Genomic DNA, 15,434 nt, shown 5'->3' on the forward strand with positions numbered 1-15,434 from the left:
TTGTATGAAAATAAATAAAAGTAAAACAAATACTGGAACGCAAGGGACGAAAAAGTAGGGAAACAGCGAATATAAAGATAGAAGACGAAAAATTGAAAGAAGGTATCTAGGATATCAGATGTAAAGTAGAGGATAGTGCAGGGTCAAGTCGCTTTCCATAAAAAGAAGCCACTTTTATGCTCCCGAACGGTTAATTTAGAAATTCGAAATAAAAAAAAATACAACGTCTAATTATACAACACGCTACTGATGTAAAACTTCTTCAAACACACAAACATACCGGGATAGGGGTTAAGGAATTGGTTTAATGGTATTATTTGTACACTATGAATTTAAATTTTACACTACAAATGCCGGAGTTGCCTGTAAGAAAACGTCGCATTGAAGCGCGCTCACTGCTCAAGCGATCTCCACTACGAGACATCCGTTGCATGATTTCGTTACATAGCAACTCGCATGAAACGCACTTACCTTACCGTGCGTAAAGAAGTTTCACTTCAAAAAATTGTTAAAGTGTATGTTTGGAACGCGGCGCTGTACGGGTGCGAAACATGGACAGTGGGCGCGGCGGAAAAGAAAAGATTAGAAGGGTTAGAAATGTAGTGTTACATCTGAATGATGGGGATGCCGTAGATAGAGAAGGTTAGAAATGAAGAGGAATTAGAAACAATAAATGAAGAAAGGATTCTATGGAAGCCAATAAGAAATAGGCGAGATAGGTTGGTAGGACACCTTCTTAGGCATGAAGGTCTAGTCAGAGACATATTAGAGGCAGATACAGAAGAGGAGTAGAAGTTCGTAACTAATTAAGAATGTGATAGTTCTAGTTTTAGGGAAATGCGAAGGATAGGGTTGCCATCCGTCCAGGTTTCCCCGGATTTGTCCTAGTTTAGAGGGCATCCGGGGAGCGTCCGGGGGAGCTTCATTTGTAGTCCGGGTTTAAAAATTTAAAGTCTCAGTACTTTTAAAATTCTCGTTTAAAAATTTAATTTATTTTGTTTAGGTTTCATATTTTTATAAGGTTTTGTTTTCATAACAAAGTATATTAATAATTTGTGTTTTATTTTAAAAATAAAAAAAATCTAACTGATTATTAAAACAATTTGTAACAAACTGTAATAAGATTCTGGTTTGTTAGGTATATTTAAAATGATGATAAAAAATGACTAAATTTAATTTTAAGATGTGAAAATAAATAAAGAGATGATTTATGACATTTTCAACTCTTTTTTATTACACTATGTTTAAAAAAAACCTGTTGACATGTCCGGGTTCTGGACTTTAAAATCAGGGGTTTTCCCGCATCTTGTCCTGGTTTCTAAATTTTAGAGGTGGCAACCCTAATTGCAAAGGAATAGTTAGACGAGAGCACCCTGTATGCGAATGAATTAGGCCGTTTAGTGTATGGAAAACAAGCCATTAACCGATCTAATAACCATAACGTTTGTTGTTTCATATGTAGCCGGGATTTATTCCCAATTAAGACAATGATTTATATTTAAGTTATAATGTTTCGCAGTAAAAAAACAAATGTGGCACAGTGAACATGGACGTAGCCATAACACAGTTTATCTTCATGGGGCAAAAAAGGTGTCATCTGGCACAGAATGATTTGTCAGGAAGTCTGCGCCTTCCTATAAAATAACTTTTTCTTCTGCGTATTTAACCAACGGCTTTTTCTTGCTTTGCGTTCTCGAAATCTCAATCTCTCAATCTCTCGGACTCTCTCTCCCTCTCTCTCTCTCCCTCAGTAATATCGTTTCCATTCTCAGTTCAAATTTACGACTTAAACACCTGTTTTTTGGATCCTTTGTAATATATATATGTATATATTTAGCATTTGAAAAATATTGCTTCAAATTATTAATTGCCTGCTATTTTTTTTGAAGTAAAATTGTTGTTGGAAAAAATTACTCTTACGATAGATAATAGCTATAATTATATGTATGTACCAGGGGAGTGCCCACATAAAATTCGGGTTGTAAGGCAAAAACTGTAATGTACATAGATTAGATCAGACCAGCATTCATTATCTTTAGCTGACATGCCAGGAGCAGGATATCATCTAACAAATTTCACTATCAATTGCCCAAGTGCGAGCTAGAAGAGAGCACTGAGGGATTGCTCCATGGTAAACCTTAAAAAGTAGTCACCCAATACGAAAATTTAATGATGATCAGAGGGAAAGACGCCAGAAGTTATTGCGACTGAGCGAAGGTTCGAAGAAGGCTCATGCTGGTGGTTTAGGTGTAAGGAAATATTTATTTTGAAAATTCACCCATATAGTATGGCCCAGGTATCATCAATATTTTTTAATCAAATCTTCAGGGTAGATTTACTAATTATTAATATAAAGTCAGTTTTGGGCTTACCCCATATTAACCATAACACTTTTAATTAACGAAGAGACATGTTTCGTTCACTTAAGTTATAAGCAATGATAATTCCCACTTCTTTTAATATTATCAATAACTACACATATCTCTTTAGGGACATTATTTACCGAAAATAATAGGTTGTACTGTGTTCTCTTCACATTTGAAAAGTAAACGTCCCAATTTCGTGCCTTGTGGGACACCAGAAGTCGTTTACTGTATCACCAGTTCTAAGTTAGTTGCTGCCTACAAATAATAGGTTGTGCTGTGTTCTCTTCACATTTGAAAAGCAGAGGCCCCAATTTTGTGCCTTGCGGGACACCCGAAGTCACTCGCTGTATCAGTAGTTTCATGTTGTTGTCTACCATCATTTAGATTTCGCATAATTATACTTATTTAATATGTATCCTAGAAAAATTTTAGACTCCTTCGGCCGCCTATGTGTGCCTCATTGTACAATAGTATTGTGAAGCAACAAAAAATAAAAAGAATGACGTGCTTAATTGATTTAAGTCGACTTTTAGCCGATTTTGCGGTACGTTATTATTATTACTATATAGAACTCGGCTTGGAAGCGAGATGTGACACGCAGATTTATAGAATACGCTGCTCATTATGTTTATGACGATCATAAATTAAAAATTAAAAGCATACTTTTTTAACAGCGACCGCCAAAAACCGTACAGCCAGATGTTAAGTTTTAGTTCAATTCTCGGTTTTAAAACGCAAATGATGTTTTGTTCGTTCGAAAATCCAAAATTAAATTTATCGATTTTTTCTTTGAAGAAAATGTGTTTTCAAAATCAATTGTTATTATTGTCGAACGTGGTCGGAATAACGACCCACCCACTCACGACGATTCAATATTATTTCTTTTAAATTCCTAAATGAAACGATTATTTTTAAACGCGTTACGCATAATACTTGACAAAGGATACGATGAAGATTATCACTAATAATGTGAATGCCAATTGATTGTCATGAACGTATTTCATGCAAATTAACTTTAGATTTTCCTTGAAGATGGCAGGCTATCAGACGAAACATGTTAACTTTTTGTGCATGTTTTTACTTTAATTTATGTAATTGTTAATATAATTGGTTTTTGGATTTTGAACATAACTAAAGGTCCATTATAGTATGTAACAAAAAGGGTTTTGTATTTGAAAATAAAACAAAATTATTGGTATGTCAGTGAGGTGACAGTAGGGCTAGAGCTAATATATGAACATTGGAGATAAAAAACTAGAAGGGTCGCCGATTTTCGATATCTCAGAAATCAGTTCAGTCAAAATATGCAGCATAAATGACAGCATCTTTTGATTGCGTTGACTTAGAAGTTTGATTCTTTCACAGCTTGAAGGGATTACAGAACCGAGTGCTTAATAATATTAATTTCATATTGTTATATTATTCATTATCACCTTGATGTTTGCTACGCTGGGATTCGTTTCAGCAAGTAGAGATATCCATATATTTAAATGGATCTTGTTGGAGCATACGTAATCCTAAAATGTAGCATTGTACTACAGATGGCGTTTACCGCGCCATTTGTGGTATTTTCTAAAACGCGCTACTAAGACAGCAGGTCAAAGTTGGTCTGTGTTCTGTCGGAGCTGTTTGCGACGCACTGATGAGATCCAAAAAGATCGAAATCGCGATTCGCGTCTGGCAGTTTCGACAGAATACAGATTACTTCGAATTATTTTATTCGATTAAGCTAACGTGCCTATCACGTTGAGGTTGGCTACGCCGGGATTCGTTTTCAGCAAGTAGATATCCACACAAGTGGACCTTGTTGNTCTTCTAATTTTTCGTCTCCTATCTTTATATTCGCTCTTTCCCTACTTTTTCTTCCCTTGCATATCAGTATTTTAGTTTTACTTTTATTTATTTTTTCATACAATACTATTTTGTCAATACCGCTTCCGTTTTATTTAAAGCTATCTCTAACTCGTCCTTGTTAGACGCTAATACTGCTATATCATGTGCAAATCTAAACTTACTAATCTTTTGCCCCTGTATATCTATCCCTACAGTTGCCCTGTTTTTAATGATGTTGATCGCGTCTTCGATGTATAGATTAAAAAGTAGCGGTGAGAGTGTGCATCCCTGTCTGTCTTCCTACGTTGCTGCTCCAGTTCTATAACTGCCTGTTGCTCTTTATACAAACTAAGTATCACTCTTCTATCTATGTATCTAATCCCTACATTTTTAAGTATATTTATCACCCTGTCCCATTCAACATTGTCAAAAGCTTTTTCTAAATCTACAAATCCTATATACGCACTATTTCTTTTTTCTATCGTTTTCCCTATTGTTACCCATGAGTGTGTTAACTTCATAGAAATTGAAAATATGCGTCACGGCCTTTTCATTACGAAATCAGCGCCATACAGTCTATGAAGGCAGCGATTCTTGTGCGTCAGAAAATCGTTACGAAATCGCCGAATTCTTGTAACAATTTTTCGCTTTCGCCACAAAATCTAGCAAAGAAACTTCCTGGCTTCAATACATCATGCAACTTCCTTTTGCTAATAATAGACACTGAAACGCTTGACCTTTTTCTTAAAACCTCGTACACCGTTCCGACACAGAAACGCACAAAAAAAAAAACAAAACAATCTGGCAACACAGAAATCATCTTTTTCAATGGTTACTACAGAACAATTTATTAACCTATGCCACAGTTACAACTGTTGTGAAATGAAAGTTCATTCATGGTCGGTTCCTCCGAAGGTTAATTGACGTCTTATTATTATTTATGTATATGCTAATCAAAGAAATCAAATCTATAAAAAATATAATCGAATGTCGTTTTTTTATTTTTTTTTTATTGCTGAATCATGAGTTTTACTCAAAAACATCCCTGTACTTTCAGAGATGCTTCTCATTTATGTCAACATAGACACACGTACTTTTCAATTGATATCATTCACGACCACATAAGTATAAATACGTTTGCGTTAAAGCCCATTACAAAGATAAAAAACCGCGTATTGTCGGATTCTTCCAGACGAAGTGCTACATTACGAGCTTTGCTTGACACGGAACCCCGCAGTCTTCTAAGGTTTACCCAGATATGTGTTAGACAAACCTCGAAACATGGTAATTACGCATAAGTAGGACTCCAGATAAAAACTTTTTTTACCTACTGGAAGCAGAGATGTGATTTATTTGAAATACTTGCATTTATAATGCAAATACAAAATAAAAGCTACATTCTAATTCGTTAACTCATGAGAGCTCCTGAAATTCTTGGGGAATTGGAAATGAATAATCTAAAATATTGGGTCGATATTGTTTTTCGGGTTCAATGTCATGGTCCATGGAATTTTGAAGTTACAAATTCATATTGTCACATGCCAAATCACCACTTATCGTACGTTTAGCAAGGAACTACGAAATTCTGTGAATTACGACAAAACAGCCCTCAAACCAATATCAAATTGATATACCCCAGCTGTGTAAAACTGAAAATTACAAGATATTGTGGTGTCCTAATAAATGCGTATAATCCAAAATTCTTAGAAAACGATTCGAAAACCTTCACTTATTAGATGTTCCCAAAGCTAAAGAAAGTATGGATTCCTGTCTTTCTCTTATTACAATGTGTCAAAGATCAGAAGCAAAATTGGGTTGTAAATATTTAGATACAAAATGATTGATGTTGATTTTACATCAATAAAATTATTTGGAACCCTATTTTGGCTCTGATCTTTCATGCTAAACAAACTATTTTGGCATCAGTGTCTTTTTCCCAAGGCAAATAAGGAAGCATATAGAAGAATTATTTGTTGCTGAACTGAAGAAACTGTAATATAAAGATAGAAAAATCTCACTTCATCTCAATCACTTCAACGCGAAAAATATGAGTGATATTTAATCTTCGCAGCTGGTGATATAGTGCAAACACCACTGTTAGTCTAAAACTTCAATATTTAAAAAATAAGCAAATGCCTGCAAAGTTTTCTTAAAAGATATTTTGTATTTACAATTAAGTAAATGTAGAAAATTAAATAGGTACTACGAAAAAGTATTTATTTGAAAAAAGTACTTTGAAAATACATATTTTGGATTTAGCTTTTAAAATACAAAAGGGAAGTCTATTTTGTATTTTACATCTGATATAACAAATCAAAGCAATATTTGCATTTTGTTATGGGGGTTAGATGGGGTGGGGGTAGGGGGGATCGAAAGAAGGTGATCACCTGAGTAAAACCCCATAAAAAATTTTGTGAATGTAGAAAATTAAATAGATACTACAAGAAAGTATTTATTTGAAGAAAGTATTTTGAAAAAACGTATTTTGCATTTAGCTTTGAAAATACAAAAGGGAAATCTATTTTGTATTTTACATTTGAAATGGCAAATCAAAAAAGTATTNAGATTTGAAAAGCAGAGGCCCCAATTTTGTGCCTTGCGGGACACCCGAAGTCACTCGCTGTATCAGTAGTTTCATGTTGTTGTCTACCATCATTTAGATTTCGCATAATTATACTTATTTAATATGTATCCTAGAAAAATTTTAGACTCCTTCGGCCGCCTATGTGTGCCTCATTGTACAATAGTATTGTGAAGCAACAAAAAATAAAAAGAATGACGTGCTTAATTGATTTAAGTCGACTTTTAGCCGATTTTGCGGTACGTTATTATTATTACTATGTAGAACTCGGCTTGGAAGCGAGATGTGACACGCAGATTTATAGAATACGCTGCTCATTATGTTTATGACGATCATAAATTAAAAATTAAAAGCATACTTTTTTAACAGCGACCGCCAAAAACCGTACAGCCAGATGTTAAGTTTTAGTTCAATTCTCGGTTTTAAAACGCAAATGATGTTTTGTTCGTTCGAAAATCCAAAATTAAATTTATCGATTTTTTCTTTGAAGAAAATGTGTTTTCAAAATCAATTGTTATTATTGTCGAACGTGGTCGGAATAACGACCCACCCACTCACGACGATTCAATATTATTTCTTTTAAATTCCTAAATGAAACGATTATTTTTAAACGCGTTACGCATAATACTTGACAAAGGATACGATGAAGATTATCACTAATAATGTGAATGCCAATTGATTGTCATGAACGTATTTCATGCAAATTAACTTTAGATTTTCCTTGAAGATGGCAGGCTATCAGACGAAACATGTTAACTTTTTGTGCATGTTTTTACTTTAATTTATGTAATTGTTAATATAATTGGTTTTTGGATTTTGAACATAACTAAAGGTCCATTATAGTATGTAACAAAAAGGGTTTTGTATTTGAAAATAAAACAAAATTATTGGTATGTCAGTGAGGTGACAGTAGGGCTAGAGCTAATATATGAACATTGGAGATAAAAAACTAGAAGGGTCGCCGATTTTCGATATCTCAGAAATCAGTTCAGTCAAAATATGCAGCATAAATGACAGCATCTTTTGATTGCGTTGACTTAGAAGTTTGATTCTTTCACAGCTTGAAGGGATTACAGAACCGAGTGCTTAATAATATTAATTTCATATTGTTATATTATTCATTATCACCTTGATGTTTGCTACGCTGGGATTCGTTTCAGCAAGTAGAGATATCCATATATTTAAATGGATCTTGTTGGAGCATACGTAATCCTAAAATGTAGCATTGTACTACAGATGGCGTTTACCGCGCCATTTGTGGTATTTTCTAAAACGCGCTACTAAGACAGCAGGTAAAAGTTGGTCTGTGTTCTGTCGGAGCTGTTTGCGACGCACTGATGAGATCCAAAAAGATCGAAATCGCGATTCGCGTCTGGCAGTTTCGACAGAATACAGATTACTTCGAATTATTTTATTCGATTATAGTAACGTGCCTATCACGTTGAGGGTTAGCTACGCCGGGATTCGTTTCAGCAAGTAGATATCCCCATATATTTAAATGGACCTGATTAGAGAATACGTAATCCTAAAATGTAGCATTGTACTACAGATGGCGTTTACCGCGCCATTTGTGGTATTTTGTCATATTGATACCTCCACGCGTTCTTGAGAAAAAGGGTCTTGAGAGACAGCCCCGAAACAGATCATAGTAACGCCTCTCAAGGACTTTAAATTGCATTTATTGATTAATTTATTGTTTATATGACAAGGTGGCTGAAAGTATTTGTACGAATTACTATATATATCACGGCGTATTTTTTAAAAGATGATGCCACCCTTTGAAGATTGCATATCCCTACGTTCAGTTCTCAATTCGCTTGTACTGTACCTTCTTCAATATTTTCAAGACACTTAGAATAATACGACAACCACAACGTCCATGTAATAAAGGTCTTTGTTATAATTATTATATCAGTTTCAAATTAATTAGCAATCGGCCATGATCTCTTACGATTGCCGAACCAAGGAGAACCGTTATTACTAAATATATATCTATCTATACCGTACGTACTAATACAATAGCTTTCCCATAATTTTTGAGTGGTGAAGGAGAACAGCGTAAATTGTCGTGATTAAACGATTGCATAAATCAGGAAATCATTTACACATCGACACGATACAAGCGAGCAATGTATACAGATATTAGGTACAGCATTTACGAAGTGCAATAAAATTAATTCTATGTTACCTATGTAGTTTAATTTAGCGATGTTACATCACGCAATAATAATTGCGGTCAATGTGTTAGTTGTTAAATGGACAAGCAACTTTTAAATTCTCCAGATATTAAACTGTCTTCCGCCACATTATTTAGGTTTATATGTAAACATGTAGGTAGCTGTGTATGCAATAAATACGTAAATAGAGTAAGATGTCATTTATAAATTAGGTAAGGGATATTTCCCCAAATTTTTTAATATTTGAATGAATTGCTTTCCCTATTGATATCCTAGCGTAGTTTAGAAGCTGTAGAAATAGCATTAGAGTCCATTAAATGGGCGGAGCTTAAAAAACATGGCGATTACCACATCGTCGCCATGTTTTTTAACTTTCTATATAACTGATAAAATATGTTCTAGGAACAAATGTTCTAAAGAAGCAGTAAATAACTACAATACAAAAATTTTAAGTAACTAATATCTATTGTTTTTATTCAAACCGTTAGTTGATTGTTTTTTATCTCAAATTTTCCAAATATACTNCATGGCGACCTAATATAGCTTTTAGGTTTACAAAGTAGTCCTGACGACTGTTGGCGAAAAATTTTTTTTAAACACTAGAATTTGATGAATTCTTTACTCAATAAACATTGATTGGAAAACTTCTCAAAATTTACTTCTGTAGTTTCATTGTTTTTGTTAATCACACTGTATTTTACTTTTCAAAAAGTATTTTAAAAATATTTTATGAATATGTAGGGAGTGGGTCCTTTCACGCGCACTTTCATCAAAGGACTAATCTCACACCACGTCAATCAACTAAGTAACCAGCTGCAGTTCTAGTTATCTATTTCGGCAACTTAGAAAGTACTGCTCAATGACTTAATTGTTGCCTCATTGTTGTCGTTAAATAGAGTGAGCGTGACGCTATATAGAGTGTAATATTGTATAGAAAACAATGTAAACCAACCAAAATCATGCAATTTCGACGTTTTAAGGAGTTTATCGTTAAATCGAGCGACGTTATAAAGAGTTTACACTGTAATATAAAATTATGAACCACTTTTTGACACCCTGTCACTCTTTTATATCTTACAAATTAAAATTGGCTTGAACTAATGCAAAAAGCGAAATATTACGCGTCTGTTTTGAGAATTGGTCAAAAAGAAGACAAAATTATGAAATTTCTCATTTGATTTTACGAAAGTATAAATACATTTCACCTGTTGCGCTTTTGTATAAAATATAAATTAAAACTGACTTGAACCATTGTAAAGTGTAAAATTTTGCGCGTCAAAGTCTGAAAATTGATTAAAAAGGACAGGAATTATGAAGAATTTGCTTCAATTTCACAAAAACACAGACTCTTAGTTTATACGACGGATACTTGTAACGAAACAATCCAAAGTTTCAAAGAGTTTGACGAAGGACCATTTTTCGTAAGGATCTAGCGAAGTCCTTTGTTTTTTATTTTATTACTTACACTGGCGCTTTGACCGGCATTACGTATAAAGACTAGGCATTCTACAGAATACGTCAGTTATGTACTTGTCGACAACATACCTATTACATACATATATACGCTATAATATTACAATAATTGTTTCATTGAAAAAGAAAACTTGAAAGCTTACCTTCGCACGGTCGCCATTGATCTCTTGATACAAGTACGAGATAGGAATAGGTTTATGTGGATCACTAACTTTTAACTCGTCGGTGGCGTAGGTTATGGTCGAGTGGATTCATTGCTCTGCGAAGAAAAAACGATCGCCATTAAAGAAAAGGAAGAAAAACACAAGGCCGCGAAACGGTTTGTGTAAGAATCTGTTATGGTCGAAGACTGCGTTTTGTAAATACATATTGTATGTATGTAGGTTTAGTATGTGGATCAGTATGTAAACATTTTTTACGCTTCATGTATTTTTAACTGTCTGATCATTGTAAGAAACAAACGAGGTAAATGAAGAGATTTCTTTTAATTCCGAACCAACAACTTTCAATGTGGTTTTCCACTTTAAATTTAACAAATGCCAATTGCTTTTACAATTAATAACAAGAAATGCTAAGAGAGCGTATATGCGACCCTGTAATGTAGACGTAATAATAATAAGTCATCCCTCTCGTCTCTAGGGGTACACGTGTAGTTACTGTTTTCTCGTCGTTAACTGTTTTATACAAGAAAATCAAATGGAGTCAAGTCATTTTTTTTATAATATGTATACTAAAATGAGAATTAAAATGTGGAAAGATGGTAGAGAAAACCAAGAGAAGGGTGGTAAACTATGAGATAAAACTAGAAAAGTTAAGGGATGGGAATATAAGAAATGAGTTATGGAGAAGAATTTTAAAAACTGGAACAAAAAACAGGTATAATAAAGAAAGGGAGGAACCTTTACAAGATTTGAAGTTGAATCAGGAACAATTAAATGAATTGAAGCAGAATGGCAGTATCTGTGAAGGAAATGGTAAAGATATGATGAAATGAGATGTTAAGGAGGGAAGTATTGATAAATCAAGATATGTGGAATATATGAAAGCTCTGCTATGGAAGCATTGACAGGGAGACTGTATACCAGATTATTTGAATGGAATGAAGGATGAGCACGTAATAGATAGGTTTAGAGTGGAAAATGAAAGCACAAAGCGTAGGCGTTGGATGAAGGAAGAAGAAAGGGTATGCAGAATATGTGAAAGGGGAGATGAAACAACGATGCATGTGCTAGGTGGATACGGGGAATGTAAAGTTTTCGATTATTGTAAGGAGAATATTAAGTAAGTAAGACTGTTAAAAAGTATAATTAAAAAAAAAGGGTTTGGTTCAAATGATACCTTCTATCTAGGATTACCGGTGAGGACGGGAGAGGTTTTTTTTTATTTTTACCCTTTGTGCTTTTACTTTGTCTTGTTTGTTTCTGCTTAGGAGTTGTTTGGTAGAATTGGTTATTTAGTTACATTGTACCTACTTGATGGTTTAAGCTCCATGTAGAGTGGTAGGAGATTTGAGTGTAGGTTTTTATTAGTTGTTTATATTTTTTGATGATATGTAGGATCCGTGTGTACTGATATAGATAACTTAACGATTCATTAAATATTAAAAACTGAACGACATCATTTTCGAATTGACAATTAAATCCTAAGGTGTAATGTGTAATATCATTGGTCTTTAACCAGCGGTGGTTAGGTTTTTGCAAAATTTACGTGTACATATATTGGAAAAGGTCTTTAAACCGTACTAGTACCCATGTCTATGAAATAGAAATGGAGCACATGCACCAATTTATTTTTATGTATTTTTAATTGCAGTAAATACTAATAAGTATATTTATTATGTACGAATGGAAAACCAAAGTGAAAGCAATTTATGCCATTCTTTTCTCATAACACGTTCGAACCCATAAAATATTACAAAGAAAATGACAGTTTATTAAGTTAATCCTTCTGTTAGATCTAAGTCATATCATCTGGAAGTGAAAGCCGAACTGTTGAACAGATAGTCAAGCGAAAAGTTGAATGATACTACAAAAGAAAATTCACGAAAGCAAATATGAAAATTAAACGACTAAATTTAAATCCATAAAACTATAATAGGCCCTGGTTGAACAAAAAAACAGAAAGTTTCGAAACTAAATTTTAGTAACGCCTAAACACCAAATTGAAATTAATTGCTGAGGTATTAGAAATTGACTTCCGTTGTCTAGCGATTGAGGTGATTGAATTTCCAAAAAAATCATTTGTACCATAAAGACTAAAAATCAAGTTTCTGAATTTGCAGTTATGTCATGTCTCAAAATGCGGCAAGTATTTCCTCACTTACGCCCAAATTGCATCAGCCTCTTTGTCTTTACGTTTCGTCCTCTTGTGCTCATTCATATGACAACCCCTTATCATGGAATCGATTCACCAGCGAAAACTAATGCAACTTCTTAGCAATTTTATTTGTGTTTATTATCTGCTAGTTGTAGTCCTATCCAATTCGCGTAGAAACACACTCCATTGCCAAAAAAAAATTTCTACCATTAATTTTTTATACCGGAAATACTACATTGGGGTGGGCACATGGGATAGATCGAATGAAAAATGAAATCGTTGATCTGACAGTTGATCACGGTCGACGATCAAAAGTTGGTAGGCCTCTTAGTCTAGGTCACAAGAAAAATCCAAATAAACACACGTAAGGATAAATATTCGATGATTGAATAATGTCGATGTGTTGCATCTAATTAGTACGGTGTTTAGATCTGATTTAGGTTTTGTCATGTGATGGAAATTTTTAAAAAATGACATTAGTCTGCTAATATGGCGTACCTTAACAAGACGACCTTCCAAATTTCATCCCCCAATTGCATTGCTTTACACTTTATCCTAAGAAAATCTTGGTCTGGGAGATGCTTTCGGTAATCAAGACGGATATGGCACATTTCGATACTTTTACTTAATATTGCATCAGCCTCTTTATGTTTCACCCTCTGGTACCTACTGATTCAAATGACAACCCCTCATCGTGGCATCGACTTCAGCTGACGCAACTTCTTAGCAGTTTTACTGGCGATTGCGTTTATTTTTAGTCGTGATCCTACCCAATTCGGTCGGTTCCTTTCACGCTAGGCTGCCAAGGTCCTTTCACGCGCACTTTCATCAAAGGACTAATCTCACACCACGTCAATCAACTAAGTAACTGACGATAAGAAAAGTGTATCTACCTGTAACAATAAAAGCAACAGAGATGGGTGACGAGTGAATTTTAAGGTAGGCCCTGCACTGGAGATGATACAGATGGATCGGAAGGATGTCACCATCGTCGTTGTAGTCGTTCATGTTTGTTGGAAAACGACCGACGACGTCGGCGGCGGCGGTGGCGGTGGCGGCACGACGACGGCGGTCGGGCCCCCACTTTGTGACGTAACACCTTCTCCGTATATTAAAGCCGACTTTTACAGACTGACTCGTCACTGTTCTTTTCGCTAGTGTCGATGCCAACCGCGATCTCCGAGTATTTCTGTAATAAAGTGTTGTAGCCGTCGCGCCGCCTGTTCACTTATTCGTTCGTAAAAATACACGTCGAGTTTGTGCGACTTTCTTGTATTCCCGTATTCTTTGGGTTTTTTATTATTCTTTTTGTTGTTTGTGAAGAGACGTCACGGGACGGACTTGTATCGTCGCCGTGGAGAGAGCGTCGTCGTCAGNTGTTACTATAATATAAAAATTCATGATTAACAGTACTGATTCACAGTACGTTTCACAGACGTTTTTACCCCATGTTAGTTCTAAGTTTCGCCGCCAGATACAGCAGTCCATATGAAAGTCACATTAAAGGACTGGTGTAATTAAGAAAGGGAACGTTGTTTACAGGGGTGTAATTTGTTTGAAATAATTTAATTTAAAATTCAAAACAAAACTGTAAAAAAGTGATCTCAAAAGTGATTTCAATCTTCTTGAGAAACAAAATCTTAAAAATACATGTGGAAACAATCTTTTGTGAGCCATATTTATCTTCTTTTGTTTACAACAAATAAAGCGCCCCTTGATTTGGCAATTCTTTCTAATTTTTCATTGTAATTACGAAAAGCAATACACTACAAAATTATATCAGTTGGAACGTTTTCAGAATACCGTGTTTATTATATAATTACAATGCGTCCTTGCTACTAATGGTGAATTTTTTAAAACATCGGCTGATTTTGTAATTTTCTGACGACATAATATTAATTACAACGTTTAACAAATAGTGGAATTTTACATGTAAATAAAATAAATAATAAGTGGTGTAATTTGTAATAGCTTTTCCGCACGGCATTTAAAAAATGAATCACCAGATGAAATTTGCCGAGCGTGAAAATATGTACCACATGTTGCAGTTCACGGATTTTGCGAAACATTTACAATTGCTGCATCATGCTATCATTGAAAAATGAAGCAAACTTTTCACGGAAACTGTCTTTATCGGGAAATATATTTCGTCAGATTTTATTTCTCGCTAACGATTAGCTTTTTCTTGCGGTAAATTATTATGCAATAACAAGTACAAATACACCGACAGTTTTATAAAATTGACAAAAAAAACAAATACGTATGTACTTCGTTTTTTTTTATGTAAACAACTAAATAGTTTTCAACCCTTTCGCTTGCTTGGGTTTCATCGTTGAAATGTAACCACTAGGGAAAGAATTGATCAGTCGCTGATTTTCGGTCACATAATTCAGGATGGTACCAGCAGTAGAAATATAAAACAGAGGATAGCGCAGGGTCGAGTCGCCTTCAATAAAAGAAATCACTTCTATGCTCGCGAACGATTAATTTAGAAATTCTAAAAAGGTTGTTAAAGGTGTATGTTTGGAGCAGGGCGTTGTATGGGTGCGAAACATGGACAGTGGGAGCGGCGGAAAAGAAAAGGTTAGAAGCGTTCGAAATGTGGTGTTATAGGCGGATGATGAGGATATCGTGGGTAGAAAAGGTTAGAAATGAAGAGGTATTGGAAAGAATAGGAGAACAGAGGAC

General features: G+C 34.6%; 2 protein-coding genes across 2 annotated transcripts in view; one reads left to right on the forward strand and one right to left on the reverse strand.

The window, feature by feature from the left end:
* The window catches only part of LOC108738533 (origin recognition complex subunit 4), a 49,703-nt gene extending 39,014 nt beyond the window's left edge, over positions 1–10,689 (reverse strand). Inside the window, exon 1 of the mRNA XM_025977601.1 lies at positions 10,574–10,689. The gene's annotated coding sequence lies outside the window, so the exon portion shown is untranslated. The remainder of the gene's footprint in view (positions 1–10,573) is intronic.
* LOC108738542 (ion transport peptide-like) overlaps positions 1–15,434 on the forward strand; it is a 124,197-nt gene that overhangs the window by 29,670 nt on the left and 79,093 nt on the right. The gene's annotated exons all lie outside the window — the stretch shown is intronic.

Source organism: Agrilus planipennis, unplaced genomic scaffold (genome assembly GCF_000699045.2).
Source record: "Agrilus planipennis isolate EAB-ADULT unplaced genomic scaffold, Apla_2.0 scaffold25, whole genome shotgun sequence".
In the NCBI taxonomy this organism is placed as follows: domain Eukaryota; kingdom Metazoa; phylum Arthropoda; class Insecta; order Coleoptera; family Buprestidae; genus Agrilus; species Agrilus planipennis.